The 7,823-nt window shown below is 46.9% G+C and overlaps 1 pseudogene; it reads right to left on the bottom strand.

Moving 5' to 3' along the window:
• Window positions 1-6,172: 6,172 nt before the first annotated feature.
• On the bottom strand, window positions 6,173-7,613 carry LOC111977158 (voltage-gated potassium channel KCNC4 pseudogene; annotated as a pseudogene).
• Window positions 7,614-7,823: the final 210 nt, after the last annotated feature.

Here is a 7,823-nt window from a genome sequence, read left to right as displayed (position 1 = left end):
CCACCGTCTCTATTCAGTGCGCAGTCCTCCACCTATCTGTTTCATGTCTCAGTCCTCCCACCTATCTGTTTCAGTCTCACCTCCCACCTCTCTGTTTCATGTCTCAGTCTCCCACCTCTCTGTTCATGTCTCAGTCCTCCCACTCATCTGTTTCATGTCTCAGTCCTCCCACCTCTCTGTTTCATGTCTCAGTCCTCCCACCTTCTGTTTCATGTCTCAGTCCTCCCACCTCTCTGTTTCATGTCTCAGTCCTCCCACCTCTCTGTTCATGTCTCAGTCCTCCCACCTCTCTGTTTCATGTCTCAGTCCTCCCACCTCTCTGTTTCATGTCTCAGTCCTCCCACCTCTCTGTTTCATGTCTCAGTCCTCCCACCTCTCTGTTTCATGTCTCAGTCCTCCCACCTCTCTGTTTCATTGTCTCAGTCCTCCCACCTCTCTGTTTCATGTCTCAGTCCTCCCACCTCTGTTTTATGTCCAGTCCTCTCCACCTCGTCTTTCATGTCTCAGTCCTCCCACCTCGCTTCATGTCTCAGTCCCCCACCTCTCTGTTTCATGTCTCAGTCCTCCCACCTCTCTTTTCATGTCTCAGTCCTCCCACCTTCTCTTTTCATGTCTCAGTCTCCCACCTCTCGTTTCATGTCTCAGTCCTCCCACCTCTCTGTTTCATGTCTCAGTCCTCCCACCTCTCTGTTTCATGTCTCAGTCCTCCCACCTCTCTGTTTCATGTCTCAGCCTCCCACCTCTCTGTTCATGTCTCAGTCTCGCCACCCTCTTTTCAGTCTCAGTCCTCCCACCTGCTTCATGTCTCAGTCCTCCCACCTCTCTGTTTCATGTCTCAGCCTCCCACTCTCTTTTCATGTCTCAGTCCTCCCACCTCTCTCGTTTCATGTCTCAGTCCTCCCACCTCTCTGTTTCATGTCTCAGTCCTCCCACCTATCTGTTTCATGTCTCAGTCCTCCACCTCTCTATTTCATGTCTCAGTCCTCCCACCTCTCTGTTTCATGGTCTCAGTCCTCCCCACCTCCTGTTTCGTCTCAGTCCTCCCACCTATCTGTTCATGTCTCAGTCCTCCACTCTCTATTTCATGTCTCAGTCCTCCACCTCTCTTTCATGTCTCCAGTCCTCCCACCTCTCTGTTTCATGTCTCAGTCCTCCCACCTCTCTATTCATGTCTCAGTCCTCCCACCTCTCTGTTTCATGCTCAGTCCTCCCACCTCTGTTCATGTCTCAGTCCTCCCACCATCTGTCATGTCTCAGTCCTCCCACCCATCTGTTTCATGTCTCAGCCCCCCACCTCTCTGTTTCATGTCTCAGTCCTCCCACCTATCTGTTTCATGTTCTCAGTCCTCCCACCTCTCTGTTTCATGTCTCAGCCCCCCACCTCTCTGTTTCATGTCTCAGTCCTCCCACCCTCTGTTTCATGTCTCAGCCCCCCCACCTTCTCTGTTTCATGTCTCAGTCCTCCCACCTCTCTTTCATGTCTCAGTCCTCCCACCTCTCTGTTTCATGTCTCAGTCCTCCCACCTCTCGTTTCATGTCTCAGTCCTCCCACCTCTCTGTTTCATGTTCTCAGTCCTCCCACCTCTGTTTCATGTCTCAGTCCTCCCACCTCTCTGTTTCATGTCTCAGCCTCCCACCTCTTCTGTTTCATGTCTCAGTCCTCCCACCTCTCTGTTTCATGTCTCAGTCCTCCCACCCTCTGTTTCATGTCTCAGTCCTCCCACCTCTCTGTTTCATGTCTCAGTCCTCCCACCTCTCTGTTTCATGTCTCAGTCCTCCCACCTATCTGTTTTGTCTCAGCCTCCCACCTCTTGTTTCATGTCTCAGTCCTCCCACCTCTGCTCATGTCTCAGTCCTCCCACCTTCTGTTTCATGTCTCAGTCCTCCCACCTTCTGTTTCATGTCTCAGTCCTCCCACCTCTCTATTTCATGTCTCAGTCCTCCCACCTCTCTGTTTCATGTCTCAGTCCTCCCACCTCTCTGTTTCATGTCTCAGTCCTCCCACCTCTCTGTTTCATGTCTAGTCCTCCCACCTCTCTGTTTCATGTCTCAGTCCTCCCACCTCTCTTGTTCATGTCTCAGTCCTCCCCACCTATCTGTTTCATGTCTCAGTCCTCCCACCTCTCTTTCATGTCTCAGTCCTCCCACTCTCTGTTTCATGTCTCAGTCCTCCCACCTCTCTGTTTCATGTCTCAGTCCTCCCACCTCTCTGTTTCATGTCTCAGTCCTCCCACCTCTCTGTTTCATGTCTCAGTTCCTCCCACCTATCTGTTTCATGTCTCAGTCCTCCCACCTCATCTGTTTCATGTCTCAGTCCTCCCACCTCTCTGTTCATGTCTCAGTCCTCCCACCTCTCGTTTCATGTCTCAGTCCTCCCACCTCTCTGTTTCATGTCTCAGTCCTCCCACCTTCTGTTTCATGTCTCAGTCCTCCCACCTCTCTTATTTCATGTCTCCATCCTCCCACCTCTCTGTTTCATGTCTCAGTCCTCCCACCTCTCTAGTTCTCTTGTCTCAGTCCTCCCACCTCTCTGTTTCATGTCTCAGTCCTCCCACCTCTCATTCATGTCTCAGTCCCTCCCACCTCTCTGTTTCATGTTCTCAGTCCTCCCACCTCTCTGTTTCATGTCTCAGTCCTCCCACCTCCTGTTTCATGTCTCAGTCCTGCCCACCAATCGTTTCATGTCTCAGCCCTCCCACCTCTCTGTTTCATGTCTCAGCCCTCCCACCTCTCTGTTTCATGTCTCAGTCCTCCCACCTCTCTGTTTCATGTCTCAGTCCTCCCACTAATCTGTTTCATGTCTCTGGTAGCCTGGGAAAGCCAGCATGGATAGAATGCAATAATTGACTAATATTTGCCATATTTGAATATTCCTCATGTGCTAACGTATTGCCACAGTCCGTGCCATGGTGAAACTTGCACTCCTGTAGACCTGAAATAATTGGATGGTYAAGCTTGCCAGCCAACCAGAAGAGCAAGGTGAAGCAATTCAGACATTGTTGAAAGTCATGTCCTGTCAGCCTATTCTCTACAATGTAAACTCTGACATAAATATTAGGGATGCACGATATATCAGTACGCATATCGGAATCGGCCGATATTATCTAAAAATGCCAACATCGACATGGGCCAAATGTCTAGTTTAACGCCGATGTGCAAAACCGATGTCAAAGCTGACTGGCATACCTACAGTTGATGTCGGAAGTTTACATACACTTAGGTTGGAGTCATTAAAACTCGTTTTTTTCAACCACTCCACACATTTCACATTGTGACCAGAACTAAGTTACTAAGTCTTTGACCACGTTGTTACTTTGGTGAGTAAAAAGTCATGCTACCAACCGAGTGGCACAGGAAGGCCAAAAAGATCYTCAAGGACAWCAACCKCCCGAGCCACMGCCTGTTCACCCCGCTATCATCCAGAAGGCGAGGTCAGTACASGTGCATCAAAGCTGGGACCGAGAGACTGAAAATCAGCTTCTATCTCAAGGCCATCAGAATGTTAAATAGCCATCACTAGCCGGCTACCACCCGGTTACTCAACCCTGCACCTTAGAGACTGCTGCCTGATATACATAGACGTGGACTCACTGGCCACTTTAATAATGGAACACTAGTCACTTTAATAATGTTTACATACTGCTTTACTAATTTCATGTGTATATACTGTATTCTATTCTACTGTATTTTAGTCAATGCCACTCCGACATTGCTCGTCCTAATATCTATATATTTCTTAATTTCATTATTTTACTTTTAGATTATTTGTATTGTTGTGAATTGTTAGATATCTAGGAACACAAGCATTTCACTACACCCGCAATAACATCTGCTAAATATGTGTATGTGACCAATACAATTTGATGGAGCTTATAACTACGTGATGACATCACGTGCCACTTGTACCTTCAAAAGTATTCTACAATAATCATTTATTGGAAAAACACATCATTTGTTGTAATACAGAAAGTTAGACAAAATAAAAATCCACCCCTGTCGTACAGATAAAATGTCTCCTACATCTGCCGTTTCCATTACACCCCAGCTAGCAATGACGAATCGGCCCGGAAGCGGCCCTCTTCCGGGGGGCCGGAACTGATTGAATCGGCCCGGAATCAGGTGTCGGACTCGGCCCGGAATGAAAATGAATGACTGCCCAGAATCGGCCCGTTTCTGTCTACCGGAATTCAGCCGACTTTGCCGGCATCTTACCAGAATCCCCCCCGATGCAAATTTTAAAAAATGTATACAAAATTAACCGATTTAGTCATTTTAAATATTACTATTTTATACATAAAAATTATACCCATCCACAAAAAAACACATAAAAAAACACAGTTTCGGAGGAAACACCGTACACCTGCTGACCATGTCAGCGTGCATGCACCTGGCCCGCCACAGGAGTCGCTACAGCGCGATGGGACAAGGCCATCCCGGCAGGCCAAACCCTCCCCTAACTCGGACGACGCTCGGCCAATTGTGTGTCACCTCATGGGTCTCCTGAACGCGGCCAGGACTCTTAAAGAATTTCATTTAAATGTTAAAAAAATACAATTATCATAGAAACAATGAGAGAATATGGAAAAATAAATCATGAAATGTTAATTACATAAAGCAGCCCGTGTAATCATCTGCCAGAGAGTAGCCCCAATAATCCCAAGCCCCAAGTAATACATTTGGGCCAGATAACTCTCACCAGAATCGGGCCCAGCCCGGAATATATACATTTGGCCAGATAACTCTCACCGGAATCGGCCATGCCCCAAAGTAATACATTTGGGCCAGATAACTCACACCGGAATCATCCCAAGCCCAAGAATATATACATTTGGGCCAGATAACTCTCACCGAATCGGTCCGCCCCAAGTAATACATTTGGCCAGATAACTCACACCAAATCATACCAAGCCCCAAGTATAATAATTGGGCAGATAACTCACCCGGAATCAGCCCAGCCCCAAGTAATATACATTTGGCCAGATAACTCTCACCGGAATCGGCCCAGCCCAAGTAATACATTTGGGCCAGATAACTCACACCGGAATCGGCCCAAGCCCCAAGTAATATATACATTTGGGCCAGATAACTCACACCGGAATCATACCAAGCCCCAAGTAATATATACATTTGGGCCAGATAACTCTCACCGGTATCAGCCCGAGCCCCAAGTAATATATACATTTGGGCCAGATAACTCTCACCGGAATCGGTCCGAGCCCCAAGTAATACATTTGGGCCAGATAACTCACACCGGAATCGGCCCGAGCTCAATCCCCGCATCCTAGCCATAAGTAATACTGCCGAAGGCGGGCCAGAGTCGGGTCACATGACATCGGCCGAGTCTGACTCTCAGCCCAGTGCCCTGACTCTCAGCCGGAATCGGCCCAGATCCACTGTGCTAGCTGGGACGTGTCCAATAATATGTTTTTGCGGCATTGCTTTTGTCAAATAAACCTGGATCCATGGAAACCTGCCTACTTACAAAAACATATAAGAGTCTATTTTTAAGTGATGAGCATGAGACACAATATGACACACATTCATGACAGAGAGATAACAACCATTCATGCTGCTGCTGATGATGGCTGTTACTGCTACAATAAGGTGCCAGGGCCAGACAGTCATAGGGACAGTCATAGAGACAGTCATAGGGACCAGTCATAGGTGAACTTGAAAATAGGCCTATAAGACTTCAACGTCTGAATTGGACTTGAATGGTTTACTTTAGTGTGTTTTATATATAGTAGTACATAATGCCAGAGATTGCATTCCCGTCATAGAATCCTCATGTCATTAATGGTAACCTTAAGGGCTACACCCCAATAACATCTGCTAAATATGTGTATGTGACCAATACAAATGTGATTTGATATATGTATTCCCTACGCTAATTAAACGACCCCCAGGAAAATAATATGCCTTTGAACTTAGTGACACAATATCATTTTCGTACGATGCTATTTCCACACCAGCGCATTCTGAATTTCCCGCTAGCGGCTTGTCTAGTTCGGTGTTCCACAGCAGCCAGATGCAACTGAGAGAACAGACACACCTGTTGATTGTCGGTGGCGCGTCGGCGGACACGCTCTCTAGAACACCTGTTGATTGCATTGCATTACTCTAATGATTAACTGTGGGAGTTTGTGAACAGGAAGCCTATTCCTACAAATTACAATAATATTGTAGCGACCCTGGTTTATAAGCATGGTTTTATTATGCAACAAAAATTAAAAAGGTACACTTACTCTAGCAGCCCTGGATGAGTAGGGGTCCTCAAAGAGTGCCCATATCTTTGGTTGCCAAACTTCGCAACATCCCCTCGATCTTTCCGGGCAGTCCTCAATGCCGAACCGTCTAGGTAGTTCGTCGTCCGTGTCATCTGGGTCCGGTGGTTCGAATATGTCCAGTGCCTCCTCTGCGTCCCGATGCTGCCGGTATGTCATCCAGCAACACGGCTCCACGTCGGTCTCATCTATCCCCCAAAACGCCAACTCCTCTTCAAAAAGAGGTCCGCAGACATCGGCGGGACAATGAAGCTTGCCAGTCCTATAATAGTTCAATACATAAGCGAATATGCCAGGATGCCTGTCGAAAAATAACTCGTTTGTAGTTGGCGATATGGGTCCTACGGGGAGGGGTTCCTTGTTTGCGTTTGGCTCTGGCGGGTCGGCTAACCAGGCCAGGCGTGTCCCCGGTAGGGTCCTAAGTGTGCTCTTGTAGGTTTCGTGTCTTGTGCCACCAACATTGATAACAATTTTTTCCGAGTCTTCCCCCCTGGTCATCTCTTCCTTCAGACATGTCTTGGACGGAGGTTTGTTACCTGACTTTCGTCCTCGGTAAGACGAAACACACACCGAGCTGATCATAGATTTAGATGAATAGACGGTTGGTTATTCCGTTGGTTTGTGTTTATCCGTTATTCTATACCCCTGAAGCAAAATAAAAAACGACTACACGGTGACGGTTCAGGGTTCGTTCTCATGTCAGTCCTTGTGATACGACTCATTTATCCAACTATTCGTCCCGTCGACAGTTGGTTCTCGGCTTCAACAAGTCCAATGCGCTCGGCAGACAGAGTGGCCTTGAATAAAACCACCTGCTATAAATACCTCCCCTAAATACTCTTATGTTCGCAATCTCAAAATATCTCCATAAATCTGGGATTGGCAGACTTTTGTTCACAAAATATTTGTGTATTAATATAAATGATTTATAGTCTAATGTCTATAAATAAGCTTCAATAGTTCAACAGTTCAATCAACGATACCGACTTCGCGACCTTAAACGACAGTTTCAAATTATGGAATATTGGGAGTTTTATATTCTACATCGAATCTACAAATTGTGCAAATTTAGAGAGCTGCTATTTCTATGTGAATTTTGTCAAATGATTGGAGCCGCTTAAAAYCAATAACCCGAGGTCCTCACCTTAGTCACGAAATCCATCTGAGCCCCCCCCCTCCCCGAAAAAAAAATTGAACAAGTTTCTTTAACATGAAAGTTGACCCCTATGATCCAAATGGTTAAACGCGTTTGGAATATTCCATCAATTTGCGACGATGTCGTCCTCGAGGCAGAGAGGCGCGTGAGATGTGTGAGGTTGTTTTTCAGGAAGGTTCAGGATCTTTTGCTTCTCCAACCAGAAGTATCCTCCCTCCCCCATCCTCCTCCCTCAGCCTCACCATAGTCAGTCAGAGACGACACAACCAACCCATCCTGCAGGCTGCCTGGGGCGTGCAACAGCCCCAATAAATTAACCCTTTTTGCGCTGAAGAGTCATTTGAAGGATGTATGATTCTATACCACTTCCTTTATGAACTAAG

Source organism: Salvelinus sp. IW2-2015, linkage group LG17 (assembly GCF_002910315.2).
Source record: "Salvelinus sp. IW2-2015 linkage group LG17, ASM291031v2, whole genome shotgun sequence".
Taxonomy (NCBI): domain Eukaryota; kingdom Metazoa; phylum Chordata; class Actinopteri; order Salmoniformes; family Salmonidae; genus Salvelinus; species Salvelinus sp. IW2-2015.
This window is presented reverse-complemented; position numbering and strand designations above follow the sequence as displayed.